Source organism: Moschus berezovskii, chromosome 3, assembly GCF_049115385.1.
Source record: "Moschus berezovskii isolate FMDL1 chromosome 3, NW_MosBer_1.0, whole genome shotgun sequence".
Classification (NCBI taxonomy): domain Eukaryota; kingdom Metazoa; phylum Chordata; class Mammalia; order Artiodactyla; family Moschidae; genus Moschus; species Moschus berezovskii.
Window position 1 is genome coordinate 96,790,443 of NC_142462.1, and position 24,149 is coordinate 96,814,591.

Consider the following 24,149-nt stretch of genomic DNA (forward strand, 5'->3'; position numbering starts at 1 on the left):
GAATTCAATCTTTTCTATACATTTTCCTGTCTGAAAAGTTGGAGTTGCACCTAAATGTGTTTGATAAACCATTTCACTCCCACCACAGCAAATGGGTTTTCAATACAGACTCATTTATTTTTTTGACAAATATGTGTTTTCATATTATCACATAATGAGTTTTCTTCCTGTGTCACTTCATAATGAATTAATAGCACAGCAGCTACAGTTGACTTGACAGTTGAAAAATACTTAATAGACACCTATAATTTCAAGACCACTCTAAACTCCTCAAGGCAAAAAAGTTCAGAAAGAAATGTTCTTTGAAATTACAGATAGCATGCTCAAAAAGCAAAACCAATTATTGGAAGCAGCAAACGTATACCTCATGTTTTAATATTTTCATTGCAAAGCAGTATTAAAGGAAATGAACTCAATTAGAGATGGGAAAGATGGATGACCGCACATCCGTCAATATCCAGGAAGCTTTTTCCTGACTACCTTTTTCAAAACTATAAAGATGATATTATGAGGACTCTTAACAAAATAATTATTTTCCATAAAGCTGCCAAACTATCAAGTCATTATTTCACAATCCCACAGTTCCGCAGAATCAACATGGGCAAGAAATACTCTCAGATGCTAGGTATCAAGTAGATAAAAGAAAAAGTATTGTCCCCTTTTTAGTCAGTCATGACACCATTTAGACACAGCCTATATTCAAGTCTTAATGATTATTTTTAAATGGAATAAACATACAGAACACAGGACATTATATTTTCAGCTATCCTTATTTTAAACTAACGTGAAAAAGTAAATAACCTTGAAGTTTCTAAGTAAATGGGAGAACTATAAACATGCTTAGGTATGATAAAATGTTTTTAAAGCACAACACGGCAATTGAATTTGGTGCACTCTGCAGAAAATAAAAAAATCTTTGTTTCCCCATGTAAGTGAAAATATTCATGAAGAAATCTTCAGGCAAGGCTCGTTCTCTGAGAGAGACCACACAGTCATATCATAAAAGCTTCTCAAAGTAGTCTCAACTTCCAAGTTGTTAAATGTATCTACTACTTTGAGACTTTTCGTTAGCCCATCCTAGAAGCCATAACCAGGGTCAGTCCAGCATTTTTACACTTAAGCATAGGAAGGCTCAGCCAAGAGCAGGTTACATGGCATTTGTGATGTTCTCAAAAATTATGATCAGATTCTAGAATGAATCATTTTTGACTGCTGGACTATCCAATCGGATATTTTACAGATACTTAATTAAACAAATGGTAAAGGAAAATGAGTTGAAAGTTTCCGGCTCAAACCAGCAGACAAAGGAATGCCATTTTTAACTCAGGAGATGATTCCAAAAAAGAAGTCAATACTAAGACAGAGTTATACATCCTCTATAGTTATAACTGCTATTTCCCTAGCAAGTCTGGAAGGCTTTTTCTATTTCTCCCTATGCCGTCTTTAAAAAATAAAAATTTGGCACGAACCACCTACAGACTTTATTCCTTTTAAATCTTCTATGTTGATATGAAAATTGGTATTGTTCCAAACTCCAAACGTCTTATACAGGAAGAGAATATTTAAAACTTTTGACAATTTCTTATTCTTTAAACACCAATAATAGGTTACTGAAAAGGTCCAAAAATAACTATTTGCAGTTGATTCCCAAATTAAGGATCATCTCAGTACTGAGCACCATCATCTCTGCCACATTTTAATTTTCTGATGAACATCTCTAACTGAAGTCAGTGGAAAGATTTATTGCTTATCTCTGTTCAATTAAACATTTAAGGGCTTACGGACACGACTGAGCGACTGAACTGATGTGGGGACACAAAGATGAAAGAATAAGCAAGGAGCTGATGGTTTCCTCCTATTGGAGCTAAAAACTCAGATGATATATGGTTATATCACTTCTTTCTACTGCCTTTCTATCCCTTGGGGAGCAGCAGTTTACTGATTTTGTTAGTCTCTAAGTTTATTCAACATCATTTGTTTGGTGTCTCTGCTCTATTACACATGTAGCTAATTCCCAGTGTTAAATTTCCTCCATTGAAATAACCTGGGATTTTCTGTTTTTCTGGGCACACTGTATTAATGGTGCAAACACTGTACTAAAGGTACAAATACTCGCATGTGTAACAAATGAAGGCCCATAGATATGAAAGCTACAGGTTCTAAAAATGGTACTGGTGCAGAAACTCTGTGAAATGGTTACAGGTTTCCAAGTAGAATGCGATCATACTCCTTTACATGATTCAGCCATGGATGACAACAAGACAAAGAAGTTTCCAAATGTGCAGAGATCAAAGGGCCAGGGAGAATAAAGGATGAAAAAACTCTTTATAAATGCATAATAATGCAATAATTTCAAAGACATAATAATCAAGAACTCCTGAATACTGCGAGGCATGGAGCCTTCACAGGGTTTGCCATGGCAGCATCTCATTGTTCTCATTGGACAAGTATTGCTCTGTATTTCCCATTTCACCTTTTTTTGAATGAGAAACTTAATTGTAGCTTTCCTGCCCCCTGATAAGCTGATATATATTGATCTGTGCTTGGGCAGAGTGGGGAGGAAAGGGGGAACAGTAGGCAATTAACATAAATCCTAGTTTAAGGGTCACCGGGCTCCAAAGAGCCACAGTTAGACCTGATTGAGATGCTGGACTTTGGACTGGAAGTAAGGACAGGATCAAATTTTGGGCTGTTTCCCTTGAGTTGAACTGAAAGTGTTCTATGGGTGGGAGAAAGGGTAACAATTGTTGTTGCTTTGGCTAGAGGGGTGAGCTATGACAGATCATCTAACTGTCCACCAGGTTTCATGCTTTCACTAGTACAGAATTGGTGCCAGGAAGCAGCTAGCCAGACATGTCTTCTAGCTCCCCTTGCATCTAAGTAGGAACACATGAAAGTTCCAGCTAAAGGAATATGAAGACAAGTGGTAAGTCTTTTGGGGTAATGATGATTAAGATATAAGTATGTCTTCTTCACTTACTTGCTAGCCAGAAGTAGAGGATTACAATGTTCTAGGAAATGAGACAGCTGTAAGAGGATGGAAACCAGAGTCCTGAACCACCATATGGAGGAAATCTACCTATTTATCAGGAACACCCAAAATAAATGCCTGAATAGTCACTGGAAGGACTGATGCTGAAGCTCCAATACTTTGGCCACCTGATGCGACTATCTAACTCACTGGAAAAGACCCTGATGCTGGGAAAGATTGAGGGCAGGAGGAGGAGGAGGGTGACATAGGATGAGGTGGTTGGATGACATCACTGACTCAATGGACATGAATTTGAGCAAACTCCGGGAGACAGTGGAAGATAGAGGGGCCTGGTATGCAGCAGTCCATGAAGTCACAAAGGGTCAAACACAACTTAGGGACTGAACAACAACAACCGTTTTATTTTTTATTTAATTTTTAAAAAAATTTATTTTAATTGTTTTAAAATGTTGAAATGTTGTCATTTGTTTGTTATAGCATATAGTAGTATACTAACATTACATTAACAGAGCTTTGCTGCATGAGACTTGCACATCTAATTGAGTGCTTCAAGATTTTTATTTCATAAGTAGATAAGCAGTTCTTCTTCAATAGGACTTAGTTCATGTTCAGAGAGGGATGTCTGATGCTGTTGTATATAATTATTTAATTATGTACAATAATTAAAATATTTAGCATACATAACATTTTACTAATGATTCGTCTCATATTTTAGTTAAATCATGTGCTCACTTGCTCAGTTGTATCCGACTCTTTTTGACCCCAAGGACTGTAAGCCCACCAAGCTCCTCTGTCCATGGGATTTTCCAGGCAAGAAAACTGGAGTGGGTTGCCCCTGCCTTCTCCAGTAGATCGTCCCAACTCAGGGATTGAACCTGTGTCTCTTGTGTCTCGTGCATTGGCAGGCAGATTCTTCACCACTGAGCCATAAGGAAAGCCCAACAATTTTCATATTTTAGTTAAATCATAGCTCTGGATGAAATAGTTGGCTTCTTATATTATTTAGCAAGATAGCTTGTTCTTTGCTATTCATTTCTCTTAGCTTTTCTACACACATTTCTGTTTCTAGTCTTCTAGTTTATTTTTATCACCAACACATGAAATGACTTGTTATTTAGCATAACACAACACATTTTATCATTTATCTTAAATATAAAGCCAATGTATCTTCTTCATAATAAAATGGAAACATTACTTTCCATCTTTGCTAAAGTGTAATGGAAAACAACAAAAAAAGTTTTATTCAGACTTTGTTTAAAATTCTGTCAAATTTAACACTAAGGAAGAAAAAGAAGTGTAAAAGCATATATACATAATATTTAGAGTAATATGGATTTCAAAAGGATTTTCCTGTTAAAATATACTTGTACAAGCTGACACCTCTCGATTATTTCCTTCTATTAAGGTACATTAATTAAAGCCAAGCCACATGCCTCTGTACATATACACATTAGCTGAACTTTGTGATCTATGAATTCACAACTTAATATATCCCTAAACTGTTTCAAAACCTGAAAAACCAAAAAATTGGGAAGGGGGAATCTCGAATAACTGAGAGGGAGCTAGGTAGGATCTAAGTGAGATGAAGAACTCACCACCTTTGCCCATAAATCTCTCAGTTCAAAGGAAGAAAAAAGACCACATGACCGTAACAATGGCATCGCAGTCTTTGAGTAAAATAATAGTTACATATTTGATATGAATTTAGCTCAAAGGCAGGTGCAATCAACAAATTCTTAAAGGAATCAAGACAGACTTCATAGAAGAATCACTGCTTTATTTTGGAGTCTAAAAGAACAGATATGATTTGCAAGAGAAAAACACAGAATAGAGACTGCTAAAGATGATGGCGTGATCACTCACCTGGAACCAGACATCTTGGAATGTGAAGTCTAGTGGGCCTTAGAAAGCATCACGATGAACAAAGCTAGTGGAGGTGATGGAATTCCAGTTGAGCTATTTCAAATCCTGAAAGATGATGCTGTGAAAGTGCTGCACTCAATATGCCAGCAAATTTGGAAAACTCAACAATGGCCACAGGACTGGAAAAGGTCAGTCTTCATTCCAATCCCAAAGAAAGGCAATGCCAAAGAATGCTCAAACTACCGCACAATTGCACTCATCTCACACGCTAGTAACGTCATGCTCAAAATTCTCCAAGCTAGGCTTCAGCAATATGTGAATCGTGAACTTCCAGATGTTCAAGCAGGTTTTAGAACAGGCAGAGGCACCAGAGATCAAATTGCCAACATCCGCTGGATTATGGAGAAAGCAAGAGAGTTCCAGAAAAACATCTATTTCTGCTTCATTGACTATGCCAAGGCCTTTGACTGTGTGGATCACAATAAACTGTGGAAAATTCTGAAAGAGATGGGAATGCCAGACCACCTGACCTGCCTCTTGAGAAACCTGTATGCAGGTCAGGAAGCAACAGTCAGAACTGTACATGGAACAACAGACTGGTTCCAAATAGGAAAAGGAGTACGTCAAGGCTGCATATTGTCACCTTGCTTATTTAACTTATATGCAGAGTACGTCATGAGGAACGCTGGGCTGGAAGAAGCACAAGCTGGAATCAAGATTGCTGGGAGAAATATCAATAACCTCAGATATGCAGATGACACCACCCTTATGGCAGAAAGTGAAGAGGAACTCAAACGCCTCTTGATGAAAGTGAAAGAGGAGAGTGAAAAGGTTGGCGTAAAGCTCAACATTCAGAAAACGAAGATCATGGCATCTGGTCCCATCACTTCTTGGGAAATAGATGGGGAAACAGTGGATACTGTGTCAGACTTTATTTTTTTGGGCTCCAAAATCACTGCAGATGCTGATTGCAGCCATGAAATTAAAAGACGCTTGCTCCTTGGAAGGAAAGTTATGACCAACCTAGATAGCATATTAAAGAGCAGGGACATTACTTTGCCAACCAAGGTCCGTCTAGTCAAGGCTATGGTTTTTCCCGTGGTCATGTATGGATGTGAGAGTTGGACTGTGAAGAAAGTTGATCGCCAAAGAATTGATGCTTTTGAACTGTGGTGTTGGAGAAGACTCTTGAGAGTCCCTTGGACTGCAAGGAGATCCAACCAGTCCATTCTAGAGGAGATCAATCCTGGGTGTTCATTGGAAGGACTGATGCTAAAGCTGAAACTCCAATACTTTGGCCACCTCATGCGACGAATTGACTCCCTGGTAAAGACTCTGATGCTGGGAGCGATTTGGGGTAGGAGGAGACGGGGAAGACAGAGAATGAGGTGGCTGGATCGCATCACCAACTCGATGGACATGAGTCTGAGAGAACTCCGGGAGTTGGTGATGGACAGGGGGGCCTGGCGTGCTGTGGTTCATGGGGTCGCTGAGAGTCGGACACGACTGAGCGACTGAACTGAACTGAAAGACATGAGGCTGTAGGAACTGAACCACCCTTAGAGTGGCATCCTAAAACAGGCACATAATCCCATCTTGATACTGACATTCATACCACCACCTTTAGTTATTAAGCCCCGCCCCAAACTTGACTGGTCAGCTCTTTGTTCCCTGGGACCTATGCTTAATCAGTTTACACTGTTTGCCACCAACAAAATGTCAACTGATACAGATGTTCATTAAATTTTTTCTGCTATGCCAATACTCTACCTTATCAAAAGGGAAGAAGACGACCCTGTGGAACATTAACTTTTAAGGGTGAAGAAAAAAGAGAACTCCATAAGTAAGACCAGAGGTCAAGGAGGCAGAAGAAAAACCAGAAGGGTGGGATTTACTACATTTAAGGCAGCGAGTATTTTGGGAAATAGGAAGTAGCCATCTATGCCAGCACAGTGAGGATGGAAAGGCCATTACTGTTTGGTTTAAAAATGGAGAAGCCACTAGAGATATTAATAAGAGAAATTTTAGGTGAGGCAGAGTATAACGGTTTGAGGGATGAAATCAGTTAGGGATGGGGGAAGGCATCACTTAACTATTTCATGAACAAGACAGGGCAAGATGAGCAAGATCACTTTGGATGGAAGGGACACTGTGTGTAAACGAAAGGGGTGAGGACACGTCCATGTAGCCTGAAGAGGGTAAGGAAACAGGAAGGTTGTACTGATAGGCAAGATTGGAAAGGAAGACTGGGTATAGACTGTAAAAGTGTAAGTTCTGCTAAGGAGTTTGTATATTATCCCATAACACATAGTCAGAAGATGCTTCTAAACCAGAGAATGACAATCAAAATGTCGTACTATCGTGTAAAGAAAATTTCCACCTATCCAGCTCTACACATTCTGGAGAGAAGTCATGTGTAGTCAAGTGTCTAACATCCAGTTAAGAAATGAAATGGCCTTTAAAAATACATCTTTAAAACAGAGTAAGAAGGAACTGAAGATGCTTTTAGCTAGAATGTTTCAATTTGTGATTAGTTTTTTTTCCCTGACAATCAGATGTCCTTGAGACACACGGTGTTTTAAGGAAGTGTCCAAGGGGATGTCACTCCAGACAAGCAGAGATATTTCTATGGGAAACCTTGACTTTGGGGGTTCAGTTGACATTTTTCTTTCTCCTTCAACTGACAATACATTTTACTGTTTAGCAAAGACTCATGATAACTATTCCTGGTGAACCTTTCAAGGACCTTGTTGAGAGCTTAGAACCTTGTAAGTATGTACTGTGAAAGGACTAACTGAATTTATTTCATTTCAATAAATTTTCATTTAGCACATGCTAGTAACTAGCATATTTTCTCCAATATTCAAGTCCTATATTTTCAGTGTGTGAAGAAGTTGAACTGAATGATTTTTCCTGAGAGAAATCTACATCCTTCTTAAGTGACATTCTCCAGTGTTTTAATACACTTGAGGTTGCTTCGTCTAAATTATTTCTCCTTTGATTTAATATCATTGTTTCTGATCCTACTTAGTTGAAACAAAGAGTAACCCAGTCACTTTCACAAGGGTTTGTTTTTTTTTTTTTTGCATATTGGAAGATTTGCATTAAATCTGCAGTCAACTTATGGTCTATAGGCTAATCCAGTTCCTTGTATTTTCAAAGCCAAAAAGAATCCTGGCATTTACAATATAGATTGGTGAAACTTGCAGTCTCTTAAAGAACTGTGCTGTTGGCCTGACAGAAAATTACACATTTTCTTCCTTCTATATAGTACTTCTTTAAAATAAGAAAAGCCATCTCAAAAAAATGAGTTAAACAAGAAAAAAAGAAAGTACTATCCAAACTAGGGGCTTCCCTGGTGGCTCAGACAGTAAAGAACCCACCTGCAATTCAGGAGACCAGGGTTTGATCCCTGGGTTGGGACGATCTCCTGGAGGAAGGCATGGCTACCCATGAATCCCATGGGGTCTCAAAGAGACAGACACAATTGAGTGAATAAGTATGGACTATCTGAACTATGTATTTTTTCTCGGCATTAGCTTTGTTTTTGAAGAGATGTATATAAGCTTTGATATTTGAATAATGGGGGTTGGGGAGACAGCATGGAAAGCAAACATCAAGGTGTATAAATTATTTTTAAATCTTTTCTGGCATCACTACTTAATGAACAATTATATGAAGGGGCTCAAGTAATGCATTTAGCAGAGTATGCTCTTTGAGGGCAAGCTCTCATAATGATAGAGTGGTTTCTAGGGTAATTTAAGCCAATATATTCAAGCAAGGATTTTGTTTTTTGACAAGCATAGTTGATTTACAATAAAGTGTTAACTTCAGATGTACAGCATAGTAATTTGGTATTTTTGCAGATTCTTTTCTATTACAGGTTATTATAAGATAATGGCTACAAATTCCTTGTGTCCTATAGTATATCCTTGTTGCTTATTTATGTTATATATAATAGCTTGTATCTTAATCCCAATATCCCTAATTTGTCTCTCTCCACTTCCCTCTTCCCCTTGCTAACCATTGGTTTGTTTTCTACATCTGTGAGTCTGTTTCTGTTTTGTATATACACTAATTTGTACAATTTTTTTTTTAGATTCCCCATACAAGTGGTATCATATACCATTTGTCTTTTTCTGTCTGACTTATTTCACTAAGCATTATATCGTCTGGGTCTATTCTTACTGCTTCACATCCTAGATACTAACCAAGTATTTATTGGATAGATGGGTGGATGGTTAGAGAAATTAGAAATAAAGATTCAAACTGCACACTGATGCCTCACTGTGGTGAAAAGAGAAAAAGGCTTGCCAAGTAAATTACTGCCAAAACTTTAAAACAGAAAATGACAGTAGCAAATGCCAGAACTTGTATGCCACTTACTTGCCAGTCTCTAAAATATTTTGAAACTCTCATCTTTCCACTTTTTGACTGTAACAGGTAGAATAATTTGTTGTTATCGTTCAGTCACTCAGTTGTGTCTGACTCTTTGCAACTTTATGGACTACAGCATGCCAGCCTTCCCTGTCCTTCACTACTTCCCAGAGTTTGCTCAAACTCCTGTCCATTGAGTCAACGATGCCATTCAACCATCTCATTCTCTGTCACGTCTTCTCCTCTTGCCATCAGTCTTTCCCAACACCAGGGTCTTTTCCAAGAAGTCTGCTCTTCGCATCAGGTGGCCAAAGTACTAGAGCTTCAGCATCAGTCCTTCCAATGAATATTCAGGCTTGATTTCCTTTAGGGTTGACTGCTTTGATCTCCTTGCTGTCCAAGAAACTCTCAAGAGTCTTCTCCAATACCACAGTTCAAAAGCATCTTCTTTGATGCTCAGCCTTCTTTATGGTCCAACTCTACATCCATACATGACTACTGGAAAAACCATAGCTTTTAATATACAGACCTTTGTCAGCAAATAGATGTCTCTGCTTTTTAATAAGTTGTCTAGGTTGGTCATAGTTTTTCTTCCAAGGAGCAAGTGTCTTTTAATTTAGAATAATAGTCTGCCCAAAATGCCTAGTCCTAATCCCCAGAACCTGTGATTATGTTACTTCCCTGGCAAAGGGGAGTTGTGGTAAAAGATGGAATTAAGGTCACTAATGAACTGAACTGAAGAAAGGGAGATTATATAAGTGGGCCCAATGCAATTACAAGGGTTCTCAGAGGTGGAAGAAGAAAACAAAAGAGTGATGGAGCAATGTGATCTGAGCAACAATCAGCTATTGCTGTTTTTGGAAATGAAAGAGGGCCGTGTATGAGTCAAATACAGGCAGCCTCTAAAAGCTGGAAGAGGTAACAAAACAAAACAAAAAACTACATTCTCCCTTAGGTCTTCTGGATAGGAACACAACCCTGCCAACAGCTTAATCTGAGCCCACCAAGATTCACTTTGGTCCAACACAACTGTAAGATAATAATTCTGTGTTGTTTTAAGCCATGAAGCTTTCCGTAATTTGTTGAAGTGGCAACAGGAAACCAATACACAGGTAATAAAAGCTACGATTTTATCATAACAACATTAAATTTACCTACTAGATTTCTTTAGCTAATTGTGTGACTCAAAGATTTTTACATGTAGTTTTCTACCATTATCTGTGATTACTTTAACAAGATGGTTTTATATATGTGATTATCTCTTACTTTCCTGAAGTACTCTTGTATGAAATCTTTTGAAAAAAAATGTTTCTCCCTTTGTGTTAAAGCTTTCACTGTTCTTATCATAAATCAAAAGAAAAACTTAGAAAGGATTCACAATGAGACAGATTTTGGTGGTTACTAGAATGAAGACCATCATGCCTGTATTTCTAGCAGATGTCAAGTTCCACACACCCAAATGCTAAAGGATTACATCTTCCATTTCAGAGTCTTTCTTGAAGACTTTGAAAGACACAGTCAAATTTGTCATGGTATTTTCCATGGCTCAATTAAAGACACTGGCTTTAAATAATCTTCATATATCACTGCTATAGCTTGTGGGGTCTCAATTTCAAGCTTTTCCTTGAGTGGAGCAATATATTCCATCACAACTACGTCTGTCTTTAAGACTTAACTAGACAGCAAAGCATGATTATTAGTCTTGATCTATTCCCCTCAGCCATAAATTATGAATAGCAGTAACCTTTATATTTCCTTACCAATACAGTTTCTATTAGAGGACCCTGCACGAGTGTTTCTTTTCACTTGAGTGTTTCTTTTTACTAGTCTGGTTATAATAATGCCTGGCATTTATAAAGAGACTTTCAACTCAATGCCTTGAAATGCTTTGTGGAAGTTAAATTAATTCTCACATTACCCTTAAAAGATAGGCATTGCTCTTGTTATGTAAATAACTTGATGCTGAAGTTAAATGAATAGCCAAGGAAAATTACTTCACGATAATGATAGGCACTTTCAATCTTACTTCCCCTCCCCAACACACTCCCTTCGTAATTCACAAACAGTATAATAACTAATTTAGCTTTGTTCTCACTCTTTGGTTATTAAGTACTATAAGAATTCTTAGAGTCAAACCAATTTTATTTCTGTCAATCCACACATACGCTGGTGGGATAGGAAGGAGGAAGTTATGATAATGTCTATGCTTGGATTACTTCAGCTGCATCCTTAAACTGAAAACAATTATAGCTAAGGGTTTGGGAACTAATTTACAGATAAGTGTTGGTATTTATATTAAAACCCAACTGCCACCCTGAAGAATGAAGGTGAATTATTATTCTTCATTTGAATAAGGTGTCAAAGCAAGCGCTGATAATTACAACCTCACAATCTGCCAAGATGACAAGATTCATGAAAACATTCCTAATTTGTCATTCTATATGTATGCAAACTAGAAAGAAGTCCTTTAAAGAATGGAAAAAAAGAAGATAGGACAGTAGGAGGTTAAGAACTCTTGGTGTTACATTTTCACTTGCTCCAAAGAACTTCATGAATTCAGAGAAATATAAGATTGAAGTGGTGAGGAATAAAGGCCCAGGGAAAGAGCATCAGTGATTTGTTCACGCCCGACTGTGTATTAAGGAAGAGCTAAAACCACAATTTACATTTTCTGGAAGCAGGTTTCAAACTTTTCAGTTTGTGATATTCAACAACCAATCTGAATGCTGGACCTCTGACCTAAAGACTTTATTTTTGACTTAAAATACATTAATTAAAAACTAGCAGGAGATAAAAGTACTCAGCTTTTTGGTGTTAGTGCTAGAGACAATAACATAGGATGTTCCAAAGAAGCTTTGGGGTGTTCACTGGTTGTTCAGCGGTAAAGAATCCACCTGCCAGTACAGGAGACATGGGTTCAGTCCCTGGGTCGGGAAGATCACCTGGAGGACACAACTAACTCCAGTATTCTTGCCTGGGAAATCTAAAGGACAGAGGAGCCTGGCAGGCTACAGTCCATGGGGTCGCAAAAGAGTCAGATGTGACTGAGCAACTGAACAATAGGCTTTGGATAGTTCCCAGATACAGTAACTAAAAGAATAGGTTAGGAATGAATGTGAGGACATTTCAACCTTCTTCTTAAGTGTATCATAACTAGGAGATGGGGTGAACATCCTAGAACCTCACTTTTACAATAGAATCTAAATCATACATCATTCAGTTATTGCTGTTTAGGCTTATCACTTGGTTAGGGAGCCCAGGTGTTCAGGCAAAACTGATTCACTTTACTGTCAAACTATGCAAAGGAAAAATGAAAGTGAAATTTCAGGAGATGGTTCATTTGTTCATTCATCCTTTCAGCAGTAACTGGACATGTACTGTGCGTCAGAAACTGTTAGACAGGTGCTGCTGCTGCTGCTGCTAAGTCGCGTCAGTCGTGTCTGACTCTGTGCGATCCCATAGAGGGCAGCCCAATAGGCTCCTCTGTCCATGGGATTCTCCAGGCAAGAATACAGGAGTGGGTTGCCATTTCCTTCTCCAATGCATAAAAGTGAAAAGTGAAAGTGAAGTCCTTCAGTCGTGTCCGACTCTTAGCAACCCCATGGACTGTAGCCTACCAGGCTCTTCCATCCATGGGATTCTCCAGGCAAGAGTACTGGAGTGGGTTGCCACTGCCTCCTCTGAGACAGATGCTATTGCTGAAATAATATGTCCTAGGCCTTACCTTCAATGGGAAATGGAGATATAATATTGCACAGCTCATAAACTACACATGAAATGTTTGTTATATTATCATTTGAAGTTAGGTTAAACTTAAAGCAACACTTAATAGTAATCAATGATAAGCAAACAAAGAAGAAAAATGGAACCAAAAAAAAATATTAAATTAGTCTAAAAGAGAAAAAAAGGAGATATAAAGAACCTGGAAGACAGAAAATAAACCTAAATGGCATATTTAAATTTAATCATATCCATAATCATATCATTTTAAATACTGATTGAAAGGCAGAGATGGTCAAATTGTATAAAAAATAAAGATCCAATCATATGTGGCTTTTAAATGCAAAGAAACAAATAGATTAAAGGATGTAAAAATATATAATATACTAACATTAGTTAATAAGAAATCTTGGATAGTTAAAATAAAGAAGATTTTAAAGCGAAGTATATTACCAGGTATTACAAGGTATAAATGAAATATAATACAAAGTTATTTCAGAGTGACAAAGTGGTCAATTAATGAAGAGGAAATAGAAATCCTAAGTATTTATGCACATAATATTTATCGTAAATATTTATGCATATAATGTGTTCAAAATACAAGCATCAAAAAATAATAATAGGTCCATAATTATACTCAGGTTAGTATCAATCTCTCCATAATTGCTTTTTAGAAAGTAGATCCCACCTAAGGAAACAAACGACTTGTACATAGAAAACTATAAAACACTAGTGAAAGTAATCAAAGAGGACACTAATAGATGGAGAAATATACCATGCTCATGGATTGGAAGAATAAATATTGTAAAAATGAGTATACTACCCAAAGTAATTTATACATTCAATGCAATCCCTATCAAGCTACCAACGATATTTTTCACAGAACTAGAACAAATAATCTCACAATTTGTATGGAAATACAAAAAACCTCGAATAGACAAAGCAATCTTGAGGAAGAAAAATGGAACTGGGGGAATTAACCTGCCGGACTTCAGGCTCTACTGCAAAGCCACAGTCATCAAGACAGTATGGTACTGGCATAAAGACAGAAATACAGATCAATGGAACAAAATAGAAAGCCCAGAGATAAATCCATGCACCTATGGACACCTTATCTTTGACAAAGGAGGCAAGAATATAAAATGGAGAAAAGACAGTCTCTTTAACAAGTGGTGCTGGGAAAACTGGTCAGCCACTTGTAAAAGAATGAAACTAGAACACTTCGTAACACCATACACCAAAATAAACTCAAAATGGATTAGAGAGCTAAATGTAAGACCAGACACTATAAAACTCCTAGAAGAGAACATAGGCAAAACACTCTCCGACATAAATCACAGCAGGATCCTCCAAGACCCACATCCCAGAATATTGGAAATAAAAGCAAAAATAAACAAATGGGACCTAATTAAAATCAAAAGCTTCTGCACAGCAAAGAAAACTATAAGTAAGGTGAAAAGACAGCCTTCAGAATGGGAGAAAATAATAGCAAATGAAGCAACGGATAAAAGATTAATCTCCAAAATATACAAGCAGCTCCTGCAGCTCAATCCCAGAAAAATAAATGAACAAATCAAAAAATGGGCCAAAGAACTAAACAAACATTTCTCCAAAGAAGACATAAGGATGGCTAACAAACACATGAAAAAATGTTCAACATCCCTCATAATCAGAGAAATGCAAATCAAAACCACAGTGAGATACCATTTCACACCAGTCAGAATGGCTGCTATCCAAAAGTCTACTTGCAATAAATGCTGGAGAGGATGTGGAGAGAAAGGAACCCTCTTACACTGTTGGTGGGAATGCAAACTAGTACAGCCACTATGGAGAACAGTGTGGAGATTCCTCAAAAAATTTGAAATAGAACTGCCATATGATCCAGCAATCGCACTCCTGGGCATACACACCGAGGAAACCAGAATTGAAAGAGACACGTGTACTCCAATGTTCATTGCAGCACTGTTTATAATAGCCAGGACATGGAAGCAACCTAGATGTCCATCTGCAGATGAATGGATAAGAAAGCTTTGGTACATATACACAATGGAGTATTATTCAGCCATTAAAAAGAATGCATTTGAATCAGTTCTAATGAGGTGGATGAAACTGGAGCCTCTTATACAGAGTGAAGTAAGCCAGAAAGAAAAACACCAATACAGTATACTAACGCATATATATGGAATTTAGAAAGATGCAAATGATAACCCTGTATACAAGACAGCAAAAGAGACACAGATGTATAGAACAGTCTTTGGGACTCTGTGGGAGAGGGTGAGGGTGGGATGATTTGGGAGAATGGCATTGAAACATGTATGTTGTCATATGTGAAACGAATCACCAGTTCAGGGTCGATGCATGTTATAGGATGCTCGGAGCTGGCGTGCGGGGATGACCCAGAGGGAGGATAAAGGGAGGAGGGAGGTTTGAGGGGGGTTCAGGAGGGGGAACTCATGTACACCCGGGGCGAATTCATGTCAATGTATGGCAAAACCAACCAATATAATATTGTAAAATAATTTGCCTCCAATAAAAAATAAATTAATTAATTAAAAAAAATCAATGTGAAAAAATAACCACAGAGAAAAATGGGGGAAAGACACAAACAGAAAATTGGAAATAAGTCCACAATAATGTGTGAAAAGAGAGTCATGGTAACTAAAGAAGTGTAAGAACATCAACGAGATGTCTTTTTTTCACTCATTTGAGTAAATTCCAGGAGACAGTGGAGGACAGAGGAGCCTGATGTGCTACAGTCCATAGGGTTGCAAAGAGTCAGCCATGACTTAGCAAATGAACAACAGCATCCTTTGGAGGTAAACAGATAAGTGTGAAAAGATTTATACAGAAGGACTGGGTATGATTGCCACATATTTATAATATTGAATTAATATGGAAGCAACATAGATAAACGTAGCAAAAGACTACTACTACACTACTTAAAAGTAAGTGGCTTTTTATTGTATTTGTTGGAGTATAATTGATTTACAAAGTAGTGTTAGTTTCAGGTGTTTGAGTGGCTTTTTAATATGATGTAAGAAACCTTTCACACTTCAAATAGTTATTAAGTACAAAATATCCTCTTGATCCACTGAGTCTAAAATATTAATTATCTGACCCTTAAAAAAAGTTGTCCTGCCTCTGCTGTAGATCTCTATGTGTGCTGTGTCAGATCTCTATATATTGTTGTAAATCTTTGTGGTAAAAATAGTTTATAATAAGTATGTAGCATATAATTCCATTTTTAGGTAAAGTCAAATACATATATTGGATTGGCCAAAATGTTCATTCAGGTTTTCTATAAGATCTTATGGAAATATGTGTCTGCACAGAGAAAGAGAGAGAGAAATTAATACTTTTATAAATTTTCTGTGAATGGTGGCTCTAAATGTTGTTTATTCCTTTATGAATTATCATTACAATTATTGTTAGTAGACAATTGATTGACATACCCCAACTATACTGCACATGTTGATGATTAATGATAGAAAATAAAATTTTGTAGGAAATGTAAAAAAAAAAAGAAAGAAAGTAGATCCCAAAATTAGTAAAGATATAGATATTTAAACAACAACTTGAACTATTTGACATTTATAAAATTCTACTGAACAAAAGAATATGCAGTTTTTTTTTAAACTCTGAATGTGGAACACTCACAGGATAGACTATATTATAAGCTATAAACTAAGACTCAATAAATTTAAAAAGGATCCAAGTCATATAAAGTATATTCTCTGAGGCCAATAGACTTCAATTAGATACAATTGGAAATCCATAACATAGAGACTCCAAAAAGCTTTCACATATGTGGAAACTAACACATTTCAAATAGCCCATAGGTCAAAGGAATCAAAACAGAACACTTTGAAGAGAATGAAAGTGAGAAAAAAATATTTAAAATTTTTCTGGGCTGCTACTAAACTACTATTTAGGGAATGGGGACTTAGAGCACTAAATGTTTAGATTATTGGGTTGCCCAGAAAGTTCATTTGCATCTTAAGATATTACAGAAAAAAATAACTTTTGGGGCAACCCAACAGAAAAAAAAGATTTTTCTTAAATCATTGGATTTAGCTTTAATAAAATGTATCATGAATTAAACTCAAATTATATAGAAGAAACAATAAAGATTAGAGCCAAATTAGATTAAACAAAAAATAGTAGTAGGAATTTTATCAACTCGAGGAAAGAGATCTACCAAAAACCTACAACTCATGTTATATTTAATGTTCAAAGATTCATTTTTCCCCCCTAAGATCAAGAATTAGACTGGGATGTCCACTTTCACCATTTCTATTATATTAGAGGTTCAAATAAATACAATAAGACAACCAAAATACGTAAATAAAAGTATCTAGATTGCAAAGAAGTAAAATTATCTCTATTAGTAGACAAGAAAATTGTTTATGGAAAAACTGTCTACCAAGATACCAGAACTAGTTAGTGAGTTCATCAAGGTTACAGGATGCAAGATCAATATAGAAAAGTCAATTACATTTCAACATAATAACATCTAAATTTAAAAATTAAAACTAACAAAATAATGTCATTTAAGATAGCAGCAAAAATATGAAATAGTGATAGATCTGGCAAAAGAAATGCAAGAAGATCTGTACACTGAAAACTATTAAGACATCATTATGGAGAACAAAATAAGACCTAAATAAACAGAGGGGTCGGAGAAGGCAATGGCAAGCCACTCCAGTACTATTGCCTAGAAAATCCCATGGATGGAGGAGCCTGGTAGGCTGCAGTCCGTGGGGTCGCTAAGGGTCGGACACGACTGAGCGACTTCACTTTCACTTTTCACTTTCACACATTGGAGAAGGAAATGGCAACCCACTCCAGTGTTCTTGCCTGGAGAATCCCAGGGAAGGGGGAGCCTGGTGGGCTTCCGTCTATGGGGTCACACAGAGTCGGACATGACTGAAGTGACTTAGCAGCAGCAAACAGAGGGGTATACTGTGTTCCTGGGTCAAAACTCAACTTTGTTAATGAATTTGGACCCAGGGTTAAGCAAAGATTTCTTACATATGGCAACAAATGTACAAGCCATACAAGAAAAAAAAAAAAGGACTTCATCAAAATTAAGACCATCGCTCTTTGAAACACACTGTTAACAAAATGAAAAGATGAGCTGAATTCTGGGAGAAAAATATTTACAAATCATAATTCTGTAAAAGATGCACAAACAACAGATTATTATGGTCTTTCCAAACTTAAGAATAAGAAAACAAGCAACCCAACTAAAAATTAGAAAAATGTCTCAACAGATTCAAAGAATGACAAAGTAAATCATTATTACTTAATTCATTACAAATGACAAGTAAGCATGCAAGAAAGATAACATGATTAGTACTAGTTTTTACAGAAGTATAAATTAAAACCATAATATGACACTACACCTATCAGAAATAAGGATTTGGAATAGCATATAGGTTGAATACTTATTCTATATGGGATCAAGGTTGCTGTTGTTAGCTGTTCAGTCGTGTCCAACTCTTTGCTAGTCCATGGGCTGTGGCTCACCATGCTGCTCTGTCCATGGAATTCTCCAGGCAAGAATATTAGAGTGGGTAGCCATTCCCTTCTCTAGAGCATCTTCCTAATTTAGGCGACAAACCCACATCTCCTGCATTGCAGGCAGATTCTTTACTGTTTGAGACACTAGGGAAGTCTAACTCATTAGCTAAATGAGAAACTAGATAGGTTACTGGTCAGGGATGCAGAAAGAGATCTGGAAGCCCTAATGGAGGTGATTGTTGAAGATATAGGAGTAGAAATTTTGACACAGAAGAGGGTCTGGACCCTAACTAAATAAAGATATCAAAAGATAAGAGAATGAGGAAAAAATGAAATGAGAATGATATAAAAAAAAGTAAATAGAACCCATATAATAGAGAAGTGTGCTATTTCAAGGGGACAGAGAGTAGTCAAAAAACACAGCAGAAAAAATATTAAAGACTGGATTGGACAATAAAATACATAATCAATTCAAAGGGGTGATTTTAGTTTAATAGTAAGGAGGGATGAGTTAGCAAAGGATTAAGGGAAGACTAAGTAGTTAAAAAAAAGAAGTTAGTGCATTTCACCCATAAAATGTTCACTGAGGAAAACTTATGCAAAGTGATATGAAAGCTAAGGGGAAACCTGAGCAGGTTCGAGGGAGGCCTCTATTTTTCTGAGGAAACGGAAATGTCAACTATAATCATCCACATGGACCCACTGTGGAGAATGTCTATTTATAACTTGCTCTTTTAGCACTGAGAAGGAAAGAAAATGCTTTCCCCTCACTTTACTGCGAAGATGACGGCCAACTCCTCAGAGAGGGTCTGAGGGAGACTCCCTAAGGAATAAGTGATGCACATTATCAGTGTCCTTTCCAAGTCTGACTCAGGATGATTAAGTCTCCTTTAACACTTTACAGATTGTGATTAACGAGCCAGATGTAAGCTGCAAAGAAAAATATTTAGAAAAACTTTGCACCATATATGCCTGATCTCTGGCTCATCACCTGTTTGTGGTCCCTTTCCTGTCACTAGAATGGCTTCTGTGATATGAAATCAAAATCTTGTGACAAATGGCTACAGAAAAGGTACACAACTTGCTGTTTGTGGGATTTACTGGAGTGGGTTGCCATTTTCTTCTTCAGGGGATCTTCGCAACCCAGGGATCGAACTCACATCTCCTGCACTGCAGGCAGATTCTTAACTGCTGAGCCACCAAGGAAGCCCTGTACTACTTGTTAGAACTACAAAAATAAAAATTTACTTTGTATGGTGATGTTAGTTAGATATCTGTGAAATGCAAACAAATTTCCATTCCATTTTGCAGTAAATGATATTAATTTGCTGGCTAAAATAGCTGTCATCTAGTACCAGCTATTTCAATAAAATTGGATATTAAATTTTGCTTTCAAATAGTAAAATGCCTATGATTATGATTTCATGGGCAGTTTCTCTAAAGCTGTTTTGATGCATATGTAGATGAATCAAATTTGTATAAAGCTGGAAACTTTAATCCTCAAATATAAACTTTGAGTGAAGGGAAGGCCTAAAATGATTTTCAAGATTTTATAATTATTTGTGAAAACTAGGATTGTTAATTAGTCAATAAAACATCTGTAGTCTATTCCTGATCTACTGGTTTGCATGTTGCAATAAGGTCTATGCTGACTGCCTGTGGAGAAGGCAATGGCAGCCCACTCCAGTACTCTTGCCTGGAGAATCCCAGGGACAGGGTAGACTGGTGGGCTGCCGTCTATGGGGTCGCACAGAGTTGGACATGACTGAAGCGACTTAGCAGCAGCAGCAGCAGCAGCATGCTGACTGCCTATAAACCAGGCATGTAGAGACATGATTTAAACTCTATAGGTCTTAACCAGTTCTATATATGGGGTGTAGTTAAATATCCTGAATTTGGCTAAAAATATGTTAACCCTTGAACATATTAACATAAATGAAGAACTTAGAGGGAACTCAGCTTGGAGAGAACTATATAAATGAGAAAAATTAAAAAGATATACTTCAGGAAAACGAGAGGGGAAAAAAAGAAAATTAGACTGACCAATGAATTAGAGCTCCTGAAACAGTAATTATCCCCCAAGAAAACAGATGTTTGGACACACTGCATTGCTTCTCTCTTAAACAGAAATCATGCATATTCGGATAATTCTTCAGATGGATCTCCTTTGATGCATCAGAAAGCAACATAAGAAAAAACTTGATGAAAAAAGCATATATATAAACTGATTTGTACCTGTTACATTAAGATGTAACAAGATGATTTAAAGATAATAGTTCATTTTAATGGAATAATCAATTGAGCAAAGCTAATTTATCTTAATATTTTAAATGTACCTGAAATTTCCATATAGTATTTACATTTGTAAAACATGTAAAATGATTGTCACTTTGAATTGTTAGGTTATGACCATCTCTATATTAAGGAATGTTGAATACAAGCACAAATATTGAAATATCATTTAATCAAATAAGAAAAAAGGACATTGTTCTAGCTCCACTGTACCAGAAAGAAAATAGATTCTGATTTATATGCTTCTCTATCCTCAGGGAGGCAGAAGAACCAGTGCTCTCCCGTGTATACTGATGATGGGGTACCAAGACCACAAACTCCTAGTGTTTGCACAGATAATAGGTTCTTTTTCTAACAATTGTCAGAAAGAATGCGTTCATAGCAACACTTCTAAAACCAAAAAGTTGTCTGGGTAGAAACTTCAAAAATCCATTTTGGACTCAAGAACACCATTTGATAAGTTAAATAGTACCAAAGAAAACCATAATTCATCTTGAAAGACTCAATGGAAACTGCACTTCCCACAAATAGATGCCTTGTGGGATTATTTAGATTTTTATATGGTTACATTATCTAAGCCTTGTTTTTAAAGTTTGAGGGGACAATATGATAAACCGTATATTTTTGGGTGCTTAACTGGTCCACTATTTACCTGCCGGCACACACCCGTAGTAAGACAAACACCCTGTTCTGCCTCTAGGTAGTCCCTCAGCACCCGGTGGGAGGCTGGCCACCAATTCAGATGAAAAATCTCCTTATGCCACTTAGTTTCCATAAATAGGTATTCGCATCTGTCACCTGCTAACAAAATCTACATGCCAAGCATTTGCCAAAGAACATAACCTTCAACTGCCTAGTGCCTATTTAAATTTCAGGTATCATTTCACAAAACTATGTGGTACAATAATTTGTGGGGTTTTGTTTGTTTGTTTAATGAGTTACTAGTTCTCAACACTGGCTGCACATTAGTATCAGCGATACTCTCTGTGCCAATATTTGTCAACCACATATGCACATAACTAGCTCCTGAGAAGTGCTTAAACGCTCCTTTCTGGATTCATCCTAAACCAACTAAAACGGGGAGCCCAGAACTTGAATCTTTTCAAACACTCCCTGAACCACTCCCTGTGTGAACATAAAGTTGAGATGCACCATCATAAATGAAAGTAATAAAAGCAGCCAGAGAATACCCTAATATGTTTCAAATCACTGTATAAAATGATAGAAAATGACTATGCATGAAATGGCTTTAGCTTAAATAATATTCAGTCCTTCTTTAAGTCATGAAATTAAACTGGCCCATACTAACACCATGATTTGTAAAATAGTCACATTCCTTCATCCCATCAAACATAGTATTTAATGATTATTTTAGGAAACAGACTTTGGAGTCAGAAAGCTCAAGTTCAAATCCAGATTCTTGCAATTGCTAAGTGGTCTTAACCTCTGATGATCATTCTTTAACTAAACATGGACCGTTGCTCTCTTCTTCAAAGAGAATTAAATGGGATATGTGAATAGTAAATAGTCACAGCAACCAGTATAGCAATATAATGATAGAGAAGGAGAACTAGAAATGACAACAGTATTTGTATTTCACCTAGCTCAATTTATGGACAAGGGGTCAGAGATCCAGAAAGTAAATGCCTCCCAGATCACACCTAATAAAAAGTCAACCTGACTTAGTATGCAAAACTGATCTAATAAATCTTTCAGTGAGTTGTTTGGGTGAGAACTATTATCTGATAGATCTGTTGAAGGAAATCTCCATAATGACTGAATTTACAGATATTTTCAGTGATTTTCACCATTTAGAATATAAATAAGACATTTTACCTTTCTATTGCACTGGTTTTTTTTTGTTTTTTTTTCAAAATAATGATTTTTTTAAAAAATTTATTTTATTGGAGGCAAATTACCTTACATTAATATATTGGTTGGTTTTGCCATATATTGACATGAATCCGCCCCAGATGCACTGGTTACTTTTAAATAAGGGCCTCCCAGGTGGTGCTAGTAGGAAAGAACCTACCTACCAGTGCAGAAGACTTAAGAGATGGAGGTTCGACCCCTGGGTCGGGAAGATCCCCCGGAAGAGGACACAGCAACCCTCTCCAGTATTCTTACCTGAAGAATCCCACAGGTAGATGAGCCTGGTGGGCTACCGTCCATAGGATCACAGAGTCAGACATGCTTGAAGCGACTTAGCACAACTTTAAATAAAGTAATCAGACATGCATTGAGATATATTCTAAGGACAAAAAGAACTGCAAAGAAATACTGACCATTACTTTGTAAATTTTTTGCTGGTTGTGGTACTGGTACAGTATTTCTGGAATAAATTTGTATGTATTATAAAACAGAAAATATTAAATTTATATTGATGCTGCAGAGAACCTGTAAAGTCATGATTTAAAAAAATATTTATCCCTTAACCTGTTCATTTCTTGTTTCTTCCGTTGTGGTTTGATGATTTTTCTTAGTAGTATGGTTGTGTTTTTCTTCTTAGTTTTTGTGTATCTATTGTGGATTTTAAATTTGTGAACAACATGAGGTTCACATATTTGCTTGTTTTAAACTAGGAGTCATTTAAGTTTAAACACACTCTAACAAAGCCATATTTTTCACTTGCCTCCTCCACATGGTGCTTTGACGTCATATTTTAATTTTCACACTTATCCCTTTACAATTTATTATAGCTGTAGTTGCTTTTAAAATTTTTGCCTTTTAATCTCCATACTGGCTTAATGTAAGTGGTTGAACCTCAGTCCTTAGAATATATTTGCCTTTCCTAGTGGGATTTTCCTTCTCCTATCGATGGCAGAAAGTGAAGAGGAACTAAAGAGCCTCTTGATGAAAGTGAAAGAGGAGTGAAAAAGTTGGCTTAAAGCTCAACATTCAGAAAACTAAGATCATGGCATCCAGTCCCATCACTTCATGGCAAATAGATGGGAAAACAATGGAAACAGTGACAGACTTTACTTTCTTGGGCTTCAAAATCACTGCAGATAGTGACTGCAGCCATGAAATTAAAAGATGCTTGCTCCTTGGAAGAAAAGCTATGACCAACCTAAATAGCATATAAAAAGCAGAGATGTTACTTTGCAACAGAGGTCCGTCTAGTCAAAGCTATGGTTTTTCTAGTGGTCATGTATGGATATTAAGAGTTGGACTATAAAGAAAGCTGAGTGCTGAAGAATTGATGCTTTTGAACTGTGGTGTTGAAGACTCTTGAGAGTCCCTTGAACTGCAAGGAGATCAAACCAGTCTATCCTAAAGGAAATCAGTCGTGAATATCCATTGGAAGAACTGATGCTGAAGCTGAAACTCCAATCCTTTGGCCATGTGATGTGAAGAACTGATTCATTTGAAAAGACCCTGA

The 24,149-nt window shown here is 36.8% G+C and overlaps 1 protein-coding gene across 4 annotated transcripts in view; it reads right to left on the bottom strand.

The window, feature by feature from the left end:
- The window catches only part of CADPS2 (calcium dependent secretion activator 2), a 593,849-nt gene that overhangs the window by 263,748 nt on the left and 305,952 nt on the right, over nucleotides 1-24,149 (bottom strand). The gene's annotated exons all lie outside the window — the stretch shown is intronic.